At 39.0% G+C, this 12,759-nt stretch overlaps 1 protein-coding gene across 4 annotated transcripts in view; it reads right to left on the bottom strand.

Moving 5' to 3' along the window:
• Positions 1-12,759, bottom strand: part of syt1 (synaptotagmin 1) — a 269,823-nt gene that overhangs the window by 100,621 nt on the left and 156,443 nt on the right. The window lies entirely within an intron of this gene.

Raw genomic sequence — 12,759 nt, 5'->3', positions numbered from 1 at the left:
TTCTCCATTATTACCACTGCAAAATAACCCATATATTTCCTACAAGATTTAACAAAATGGACATCAGATTATAGAAAAACCTCATATAGATATTCCCCTTTTTGTCAGTGTACCAGAGCGCATACTACATATGGATAGGGATAATTCCTTTATTTTCATTCATTTTGTGCTTTTTGTATTAATACACCTGGGTAAAAGTAAATTGCTTTTTAGTTATGTTCCTTTCTTATGTACTGCATGTTTTTCTTTCGGCTAATCAGATATATTTTTTAGAATTGAGAACAGATACATTTTAAGAAACAGCAGCCATTTCTTAAACTATTGCTTTTTTATAAGGCAAATTACACATTTGAAAGACTGCCCTTCATGCTTTTTTTTAAGGACAGGCATTTCAAAAACTTTCTTTTTTTTTTAAACATATGGCTGCTTCAGTAGTTTATTTTCAAATGTAGCTTTCTACGGCTTAAAATGTCAAGTGAATGAGATGCCCATGTTCTCTGCTAGCCATGAATTTTATTTGTCACAGTTCACTTGCCAGTATAATGCAAAATAGCGAGACAGCATCCTACAAGCATTATTATTAATATCATAAAAACTTCTTCTGGGCCAAATATAATTTCTTTTGAAAATATTCTGCATTCTATTCATAATTTCAATGAACAAAACTAATTTTATGCATAAACCTTGTCAACGCAATGAAATGGAAGCAGGACTATCAACTACTCTAACTGGAGCAGATTTTAATATGCTATGGGCTTAGCTGTTATCTCTACTGTGAACAAATATGCAACAAAATGACCTTTAATTTGCCACTAAAGTGTATTTACAGTTTGTCAGCTGGACCATAAAAGAGAACAAAGCAATCATATTTCAGGTCCTGTAAGATGGTACAGCAGTTAACTATTCATTATTTAAATGGTAATTATTGAACAGGCGAAACCGAATTTTTGCAAAAAAGCAGGTTCATTTCAGGAGTATAAATGAAGCAAATGGTTGGCACTGAAGTATTACCAAATTGCTAGTGGGGTTATGCTAATATGCTCATAAATATGAGAATGAAGTCTGGAGGTGGCTGTCAGCAAGACTTTTACTGCTTATGTAGTTTGGAGAATGCAGAATACGGAATGTCAAGATTTGCAAATCATTTATTATTACTGTGACTGGTTGTCAAAAAGTGTGTAGCAGTCTGTTAACCAACAGCTGGAGAAGGTGGGAAGTGTGTCTTGCAGGTATGGTGTATTTTTATTATAGTAGAATCATGTTGTTCTCAAATATCTGCTCTTTTTTAAAGTGACTAAAATTCACAGATTTATACTTTTACATTTATAAATTGAACCACTTACAGGCGATTCTTAGTGCTTTCGGTGTGTGTGGTGTGATTTTGTGTATTGCATTGCCACAGGATGCAGCCGGTTATACCTAGCCATGCAGCTCCGTGGGTACAGGTACAGGGACAGAGACAAATACTGAAACCAGAAGATTGTTTTGTTAGCATTCACTTATGGAATTCCTTATGGATACTGAGGACTGAAGCCCAGCTGGACCAATATTTTCCATTGATCCCATCTGTTTGATCCCCATAAAATGTACTGGAACCTCAAACTTCAAACTTTGCCTTTCTAATAGACTGCCCTGAACTACTGAAGAATATGTTCCCCAGAAGTTATAAGCTGCCATTATGTAGTTATGTCATAAAATATGCAGCATGTGCTCCAGTTATAGTAAACCCCTCACAACTAATAAACCACAGGGTGGGTTCACTTTCACAGACACAAGGGCTTAGCTATGTCCACATATGGAGTGGGTAATTTGAGTTTTTCCCCACAATGAGTTTTATCTAAAACCACTTTCATTGAAGGCACTTGCATCCAAATGTGCTCATTCCATATAGTTGTGCTCAGTAGTGATCAGTCCTTACGACCCTCCATTCCAAATTGAGTGCTGTGTCTGTTGACTCAGAACGCTGTGCAAACTTTGAAGCTGTCACCTTCTGACCAGGTGGTAGCTCCAGGGTTCCCTCAGTGCCCTGTGCATTTAACACCATTATATTGAAGTGTATATGGAAGAGTCCATATTGATGCAAGTACCTTTAATGAAACCCACTGTGCAGAAAAGCACAAGTTGCCCATTGTGCTTGCCCTCATGAACGGACAGCTTGACACTGACATCAGTACAAATACTTTGTAGACTAGAGAAACTAGTCAAAGCTATGCACCTTATCATCTGTTTGCGCTGCTACTAACCTTAGCAAGGTACTGAGTAACAGGAGAGATAAAAAAATGAACATAAAAAACCCTAAGGCCACTCTAATTACCTAGAGTCATGCAAAATTAGCAATCCTCTATCTATAAAACATTAGGCTATTACTGTTTTACACCTCTGCAGCTTAAGGAAAGAAGAAGTATTAAGCATGCACCATCATCATGTGGTTTCACAAATTAATCTTAGTTAATTGGAAAACAAAATAACCCTAGAGCTTATTACAAATCCAAATGTACAGTGATTTGTTAAAACAAATTAGCTAAACACTAAACTCCAAGTCAGTTTGTGCACCCTGCATTATACACATAAATACAGACTATGGTCATCTTCAACATACAAATATTAAAATGAGTTCATAAAAAGATATTAAATATAATAATATAATGAGACATTGCACTACAAGTCAGTTATAACTCATTATAACACAATATCGATGGCAATCAATATATACTAATGCTTAATCGATTTTACATTTTAGATCATGACATGCAACAGTCATATCATACAAGTACTGTAGGGATTAGTAATTTGCAACCTGAACACAGTGTGCAAAGTGGAAAAAAGGCAGCAATCTGACATCTGCAGGATTTTATTCAAAAGAAGTGGGTGACAGGAGGCATGCAGGCATCCTTCCCACCTGTCCCTACCTGAATCTACCTTGCATGTCATTATGAGGCACAAGGTAGGAGTGCAGTATCCAAGGGGGCCAAGTGCTTCGGAAATGAGTAAGGGGCATATTGTTACAACCCCCGGGGGTCATCAACCCCTTGTGTCTTCCAGCGCTATAGAATATGTTGGTGCTTTATAAATACATGTTAAAGAGGGAAATCCTTTCAGAATGAATACTTAGCCAACGGATAATTTATATCACATTAAGTGACCAATTTTTGGTTCTGATTTTTCCAGGTTTCAATATAACTGAAAGGCTGCAAGGCTAGAAGGCCAGTTCAACCATTGCCATGCATTAAGAACCATAGTTACAGTGTCTGGGGTGCCAATTAATTGTATTATATACACAAGAGTGGATTATTTTCCATTTGGCAGGATTATGCGTGGTCTAGTGGAAAAGTAACACATGCAACATTAGCTTGTCTTCAAGTCAATTGTTTTGTTGCATTGGAAGTAGACAAATAATGACATGCAAAGTTGGGTCATGTAAGAGAAATCTCTAATTGCAGGCTAGAATGCACAGTATTAAGGTAATCAGTTTTTCTGTTGTCTTATTAAATTGTTGTAGAGTGCCTAATATGCAGCAACGCTACATTTAATTTCTCCTTTTGCATCTGAAAAGAAGATTTGTGGGCCTGGAGAAAAGTAACAATCAAATTACTTTTGCAGAACATGTGTTACATGACCTGCAGTTATTGGGGATTACAAAATTAAATGGCTTGTTTTTTTGTTCTTAAAGCAGTTATATGCCTGCACTGTAACAACACTCGGACCAGCTCAATACCCAGTGTGCTAAATTGCCATCAGCTGCTTTTCAGCTAAGAAAGCAATTCTCCTGTGATTACCAGATGGCAACTTACATTTTTTCAATGCATGCTGTGCTATATTTTTCAATGTATCGACTACCAAAACTAGAAAATGAATAATTGAATATATACTTATACTTTATGTGCACTTTTAAAAATTCAGTATAATTTCTAGAAGTCTCACACACATATATCTGTGTGTATATATGTATATATAGATATATATATATAGATATATATATAAGATTCGAATAGACAAGAAGCCGCTCTCACAGGTCTTACATACAAAAAATAAAGTCTTTTTTATTGTATGGTGAACTGACGTTTCGGCTGAACACCTCAGCCTTTCTCAAAGTTAACACACACTGTGCAAACAAGTCATAAATACATCGAGAGGCGGGAAAATACAGAACCAAGACATGTAGTGGTGACGTCACAACGCTTCTATACACACACAAAAAAACTCTTAAAAGTGCAAATGTAAAATATCATAAAAACTACTACTAACAAAAGCAATCCGGTATCCTTACATAACCTTATAGAAGATACCCGTGTATAAACATTTTACTAAAGGAAGTTATTACCAAGCCGTATAGCATAATATTCACGGTTTCAGTCTATCAAAAAGAGGTCATACTGTGCATACCATCTTAGAACAAAATTTGAAAAATATATAAACATAAATATGAATATAGACATAGACGCTCAAGGCAGAACCCTAGCAGTAAGCACCCGATCGAACATTAAATTAGAATATTGAACGCACCAGTCCCGTGGTCAGATAGTTACGTGGTCAGATGGTACCAGGTAGGGGGCCTCATAGAAGCACATTCATATGTGGGTAAAAAGTATAAGAATTGGTTAACCGTAAGTAAAGAGCAGCCTACCGCGTTGTTCCAGCATGGTGAACCTTTGTAAAGTCGTCTGACAGGTAACTGTCAGCGCCGCGTAGGTCCTTGGGAGACGCTTCGCAGGGGGTAATGATCAGTTAGGCGCTGTTCTGTGGGTTGGCCTTATTGTCAGCTCCGTTAATCGCCAACTGGCGAACAGGGTAGGGCGACCTTGTACTGGCATATCATGAGTGTAGCACTTACCGCATCTACCCAAGCCCACGTGGTGGTGCTATTAATGCTCGATCGATGTGTGGTAACAGGCAGCATATGCTTGTAACACATCACATCTGTGGAGCAACTGTTAGTACTAGCCAGATGGAGGGCAAGAATGAGGATGCCAGCTTTTGGGTATTCAAAATTAGTATTACAGTTGAGCTGTGGCTAACCCGCCCGAGGGCAGAGACTGGTCCGCACAAGTGGTTATAGTACCCCTGTACAAAAGGGGACATGAGCCAACTCGGCATTCCTGGTGATGTCTCACCCCAGTTATAAGCACAAGGCATAATCAAAGGGGCTGGAGTAACTTATTGAACAAATATATTGAGCAAGTATGTGGTAGGCGGAAGTGTTATATCCACACCATCAGAACGGGAATATAGAAAACCATTAACAATGCTAGGCTGAGAGCTTTTAAGTAACAAGGTAACCAGGTGCTCATGTAAAATTTGCAACATAGTTTCATAATGTTATATTGGATACATTAGAGGATTCAGGCTGCTTACTGCTATGGTCCAAGAGCAAAAAAGAGAAACCCAACATCCACCCAGAGAAGGTTAGTGTATAGACATGTGTTACAAATAGAAATACAGACCTTATTGTGTAACAACATATAAGAACAATGTGACATAAAGGTAAGCAAATAAGTCAATGTTCCTATGCTGCATTGAAATAAAAACACCTTACAACATGACTATGACAGATAGAATGGGGCATATGATACTAGTTCATTCAGTCCAGCAGGATTCAGGGTATTGAGTCTATGGATCCACCGAAGTTCGGCTTTTAATAATAGCTTTTCGCGGTCACCCCCCCGAATAGGGGGTGGGATATGATCAATAATCATGGAGCGCATACTTGCCAATGAATGGTAGTGTGTTAAGAAGTGTAGAGCCACCGGGGTATCGGCTTTGCCGGTGTCTAATGCACCACGGATGGCGGATCTATGATTAGCCATGCGGTCTCGGTATGTGGTAATAGTTTTGCCTATGTAATAAAGGCCACATGGACATCTGATAAAGTATATTACATACTTCGTTGTGCACGTCACGTGGTGTTTAATGAGTATAGGCTTACCAGTGTGGGGATGTTGGAATGCTGGCCCAGTCAGTAAATAACCACAAGTAGTGCACGATGGACATTTGAAGCATCCAGGTTTGTTGTCGCTGAGCCACATAGTCGGTTTCTCCAATTTATAGCAATGCACTGGGTCTGTTTTCATCAGTAAATCCTTCAGGCTCCGATTTCTCCTATAGGCAACACGAGGTGGAGTTCTGAATATTGGGGGCAATGTTTTATCTTTGGACATTACCGACCAATGATTGTAGAGTGCATCCACGATAGGTTTCTTATCGTAGCTGAAAGTCGTAAGAAAGGTCAATCTCTCTGGTACGGGTTCTGGTGTAGTTTTAGCAGTTCTGAGTACCTCCTCTTGTTGGCTAATGAGAGCCTTGTCCATACACTTACTCAGATCTTGGAAATTGTATCCCCTTGCGAGAAATCTATCAACCAGGTCCTTAAGTTGTTCATCCCTTTGTGCTGGATGTGAATTATTTCTCACCATACGTAACATCTGTGAGTATGGTATACTGTTGAGGAGATGAGGTGGATGGCAAGAGGAATGATGTAGCAGGGTGTTCCGATCCGTGGGCTTCCTGTATGTAGTTGTGTGTATGCCCGTTGGAGTAATTGTAATGGTGAGATCCAAAAATGATATTTGATGCGCATCAATTGATGCAGTGAAACGTATTGGTGAGGGCAGAGAGTTCAATTCTTGTACCATGGAGGTGAATTGTTCATTCGTGCCAGTCCATATGATGAATAAATCGTCGATGAACCGGTATAGTTTGTAGATGTGTGTGCCAAAATTGGGTATAATATGGGTTTGTTCATACTCGGACATGTATAGGTTTGCGAAAGATGGTGCCACGTTAGAACCCATACTTGTTCCGCTGGTTTGCAGGAAATATGACCTTTCAAATTTGAAATAATTCATAGTGAGACAAAATTGTAGCAACTGGATCAGGAATTCCGTTGGAGGTCTGTTTGGAGCTGGATGTCTCACAAGTGTGTTTCTAACCACTTCAAGCCCATGATTCGTAGGAATTACCGTATAAAGTGAAGATACATCCATAGTTGCTAAGTGAGCCATGGGTGGCAGCGGTTGTGATTGTAGTAACTTCATCAAGAAGTCACCTGAGTCTTTTATATAGGTGGGCATCTCCTGCACTACCGGTTGGAGGTAGTGGTCCACAAAAGTTGCAATGGGTTGAAGTAATGATCCTCGTGCGCTCACTATCGGACGGCCTGGGGGCTTCACGCTGTCCTTGTGGATTTTTGGTAACGTATAAAGAATTGGACAAATGGGGTGTATTTGTGTTAGATAATTAAGTGTATTCTGTGATACTAGTCCACTGGAGAAACTCATATGTAGAAAGGAATCAATCAGTTTTTTGTATTTGACAGTAGGATCTGTCGGTACTTGTAGGTAGGTGTCCTTGTCACTTAACTGTCGCAAGATCTCTGAGCGATAGTCTGTGTAATCTTGTATAACGATCGATCCTCCTTTGTCCGCTGGCCTGATTACAATCCCGGGGTTGTTGGCAAGGCTAGATATAGCATCTCTCTCACTTCTTGTGAGATTGGCAAACTTGGCATGTTGAAACGGACCTTTTCTGGTTTCATCAATCATTAATCGTGTAAATGCCTCTATGGACTTAGGGGTATTTGTAGGCTCAAATGTACTCGGTGCCTTGAATTCAATGTGTGGTGAAGAGGGGAGTCTGAAATGTTCCTTGAGCTTAAGGGTACGCTGAAATCTATGTATATCAATCAGGATATCAAGGGGCTGGGTAGTTGAGGAAGGAACAAATGACAAGCCTTTTTGAAGCAGGCTTTTCTCAGCATCAGATAAATGAGTAGAGCTTAGGTTGAATACTACTTCCTCATTCCCCTGGTCCCTCTTGTTGAACGGGTGTTTGCGCCCACCCCTTCTCTTGTGCGGGCGCCCCCGTTTCTGGGTAATGATGTTAGCCCTAAAAAAGGCTGAGAGGGGTTCAAGCTGGAAACTGGAGGAGACATACCCGGGTTACTTGCTGGTGTCGTGGTGTTAGGAGGTACTCTCCTTGTTCTGCCCCTTCCCCTAGCTCTGTAGAGATTAAAAGCTCTCAGCCTAGCTTTGTTAATGGTTTTCTATATTCCCGTTCTGATGGTGTGGATATAACACTTCCGCCTACCACATACTTGCTCAATATATTTGTTCAATAAGTTACTCCAGCCCCTTTGATTATGCCTTGTGCTTATAACTGGGGTGAGACATCACCAGGAATGCCGAGTTGGCTCATGTCCCCTTTTGTACAGGGGTACTATAACCACTTGTGCGGACCAGTCTCTGCCCTCGGGCGGGTTAGCCACAGCTCAACTGTAATACTAATTTTGAATACCCAAAAGCTGGCATCCTCATTCTTGCCCTCCATCTGGCTAGTACTAACAGTTGCTCCACAGATGTGATGTGTTACAAGCATATGCTGCCTGTTACCACACATCGATCGAGCATTAATAGCACCACCACGTGGGCTTGGGTAGATGCGGTAAGTGCTACACTCATGATATGCCAGTACAAGGTCGCCCTACCCTGTTCGCCAGTTGGCGATTAACGGAGCTGACAATAAGGCCAACCCACAGAACAGCGCCTAACTGATCATTACCCCCTGCGAAGCGTCTCCCAAGGACCTACGCGGCGCTGACAGTTACCTGTCAGACGACTTTACAAAGGTTCACCATGCTGGAACAACGCGGTAGGCTGCTCTTTACTTACGGTTAACCAATTCTTATACTTTTTACCCACATATGAATGTGCTTCTATGAGGCCCCCTACCTGGTACCATCTGACCACGTAACTATCTGACCACGGGACTGGTGCGTTCAATATTCTAATTTAATGTTCGATCGGGTGCTTACTGCTAGGGTTCTGCCTTGAGCGTCTATGTCTATATTCATATTTATGTTTATATATTTTTCAAATTTTGTTCTAAGATGGTATGCACAGTATGACCTCTTTTTGATAGACTGAAACCGTGAATATTATGCTATACGGCTTGGTAATAACTTCCTTTAGTAAAATGTTTATACACGGGTATCTTCTATAAGGTTATGTAAGGATACCGGATTGCTTTTGTTAGTAGTAGTTTTTATGATATTTTACATTTGCACTTTTAAGAGTTTTTTTGTGTGTGTATAGAAGCGTTGTGACGTCACCACTACATGTCTTGGTTCTGTATTTTCCCGCCTCTCGATGTATTTATGACTTGTTTGCACAGTGTGTGTTAACTTTGAGAAAGGCTGAGGTGTTCAGCCGAAACGTCAGTTCACCATACAATAAAAAAGACTTTATTTTTTGTATGTAAGACCTGTGAGAGCGGCTTCTTGTCTATTCGAATCTTGTTTCCTGTTCTGAGGACTGCACCCAGGCAACTTTAACCTATTGACGTGAGTGCCGGTGGTTTCTAGTTTTTGTTAGATATATATATATAGATATATATACACATAGGTTGTTTTCATTATTGGTATTGGCGTTACTATGTCACCAGAGAAAAGATAATCTGCCTTTTGCCTTTTAAAAGTGTGTGTGCAGACAGGCATGGGTTCAGCCCATCAGCAGTCACACACCAGAATGGTGTCGGAATGTTTGTGACTACAGGTTGAACAACATTTTACAGGCTAATATACTGATGAGTGGCAAGTTTGGCCTGGCTTTATAAACCTTCACCTCTCATATTTAATCATCTCCAGGAACTCACAAAATCGATTGTTACACTCTCTTACTTTTCTACTCCTCACAAATGACCTTTTGTCATAAATGCATTTAAGACATTGCTAGAGCTGCAAACTTTCTCTGGAATTCCCTCCCTCGTCCCATCAACTAGCCTAGTATTCCTTCAGTATACATAGAAGTAAGGTGTTGAACCTTGTTAGCCATTAAAAAACCTAAAGCTTAAAGCCTGAAGAAGAGATGGTAATATTACATCTCAAAAGCTTGCAATTTTAACTTACTCAGTTAGCCAATAAAAGGTATCACCCAACCCTACATTTTCTTCAGTATACATACTATGGGACGCCTGCTAAATGCAATTCTCATTACCAAATGTTTCATTTTGCTAGCTCTTGATCTTGCCCATTCCTTCACCGTATCTGTAATCTGTATATACAAAGCCAGCTACTGTACAGTGCTGCAGAATATACTGATGCCTTTTAAATAAGTGTCATTCACACTAATAATAATTAGGAAATAATCTAATTTTGGACTTGACTTGAAAAATTGTATATATTTTAAAGGAAAATAATACCTCCACAGGTATATATTGCACAAAACAGCCCATAGGTAAATACCCTGCTTTGTCCATTTTCAAACAAATATTCCAGTACTATGTACCATTCCTAAAATCCTAAAAAGAAAATTGTCATATTAAGTACTAAGGCCTGTCCCCTGGGATTGTATGATTCATTGGGGTCACACACAAACCAAGGGCACAGATAAATTTTAGTTTACCAATGAATGGACAGAGCTCTGTTTTTTACTCCCACACTACTTCCTGTTACAGTTAGAGCTGCATTATTTCCTGTCAGGTGATCTCTGAGGGAGCACACAGCCCATCACTAAATGGTGGATCAAGGGAAAGGATGTAAAAGGGCAATATTTACTGCCAATTATCTGTTGGTTAAGTATTCATTCTGGGGATTTAGTTTTCCTTTAATTAACACTACATAATGTTGGTCTATTTTAAATTATTTAAATATTATTCAAATTATTATTCCGATACTTCAGTCTATACTTGGTCAAAGTAGTTAATGCAGTAGACTTTTGCTATCACTTTTTGTTAGTTAAGAGAGAGAGACAGAGAAAAAACATTTAGCTTTGTCATATATCCCAACTAGTGATGAGCAAAATTTTTCGACAGTCATGGATTCACGGCAAATTTCCGTGCTTCACCGTTGGCAGATTATTTTACAAAACGGGCGCACAAATTCGGTGTGGAAACATTTGCGCAAAATGACGCTGAAAATTTTTTCCTAGCCTTTTCACAAATCTTTTCAAAGGTTTGCGCATTTTACAACAAAGCCAAATGGGACAGATTTGCTCATTACTAATCCCAACAAATAATATGACTCTCACGAGAACTATTGCTGTAAATCATTTCATTATACATAAATTTGCCCTTTTTTGAACAACAGCCTTGAACAATTATTTTATCTCTCTCTAATCTTATATACTTTGTGTCCGCTTGTATCTTTACATTTATGATACGCCATTTGCAATAGCAAGGTGGATAAGGTAATATGAACCACAGCTTTGATCATAAAGAAAAACTTGTGAAGCATGTAAATGTCTTCTGTTAAAAAATGTTTTGATAATAATTGTAAGGAAACAACTCCTTTACATAATAATATAATTTATATGCAAAAAATGTATAATAAGCCTGATTTAATATGCTTGTCAATCCTTGTTCTAATTAATGTGAAATTATCTTCCATGAGCAGTTCAGCTTAATTATATTCATTTTAAAAGAAATGAACTTGGTGTCAAACTAATCTCTAAACCATCATCAGAGGAAAACAAACTTCCTAATCCATCACAAAGCCCACAAAGTGATTGAATTATTAAGCATGGGATAATAAAGGGAAATTTGCCCAACCTGTAGTCTGTAGAAAAATTTCTATTTCCTTTAATTGCATTAAAATTTTAGTGCACAGCTTACTGCACGCACTGACCATCTCTACGTAGGACTGACACACTTATTTCCTTAGTAAAGATAAAAGCTAGTATGTTATCTGCAGTAAGAAATATGGATGCCATTACCCATAGAAGTTGTGATTGGTTTCCAGACCCATTGCAACATGCAAATTGTGTAATATTATCTCTAGTATGTTGCTGTAGTAATTAAATAAACCAAAATATCTCTAGCTTTACCTACGGTCACTTTAGAAGCCAAAAGTGTAGTTCCTAAGAGGTGACATGATAACTATGTATAAATATATAAAGGGATCATATAATAACCTTTCTAATGTTTTATTTACCAGTAGGTCCTTCCAACGGACACGAGGGCACCCACTTCGTTTAGAAGAAGGGAGGTTCCATTTAAACATTCGGAAAGGATTTTTTACAGTGAGAGCTGTGAAGTTGTGGAATTCCCTCCCCAAATCAGTCGTGCTGGCTGATACATTATATAACTTTAAGAAGGGGCTGGGTGGATTCTTAGCAAGTGAGGGAATACAGGGTTATGGGAGATAGCTCTTAGTACTAGTTGATCCAGGGACTGGTCCGATTGCCATCTTGGAGTCAGGAAGGAATTTTTTCCCCTCTGCAGCAAATTAGAGAGGCTTCAGATGGGGTTTTTTGCCTTCCTCTGGATCAACTAGTAGTTAGGCAGGTTATATATAGGCATTATGGTTGAACTTGATGGACGTATGTCTTTTTTCAACCCAACTTACTATGTTACTATGTTACCACCAAAAAGGGGAAATGCTAAATATCAAAGTTGTAGGAACAGAGATAGGCTCAACAGCAGGATTTTCCTTGCAGAAGTGCGTTTATTGTGCCATTGTCCACAACATGTTTCTGGGATAACCCCTTTATCAAGTGCTTTAGTAATTATACTGATAAAATGCATGAATATTCTATACAGTGATTAAGGGGCAAATGTATCAAAATGTGAGATTAGAGTCATTCCTAAAAAGATGTTTGATATAGATAGATGCCAAAGGCTTGTACTGGCATGTCAGCTGGAATTACAAATGCAAGGACAGCAGAGTGTGATTGCAGACTCAATGTGCAATATTTATAATGATAATACAGTATTTTGCATGCAATCCCAGCAGCATACTGAGTGCTGAAATGTGCTTGGAGCAATTGCATC

Source organism: Xenopus tropicalis, chromosome 3 (genome assembly GCF_000004195.4).
Source record: "Xenopus tropicalis strain Nigerian chromosome 3, UCB_Xtro_10.0, whole genome shotgun sequence".
NCBI lineage: Eukaryota > Metazoa > Chordata > Amphibia > Anura > Pipidae > Xenopus > Xenopus tropicalis.
This window is presented reverse-complemented; position numbering and strand designations above follow the sequence as displayed.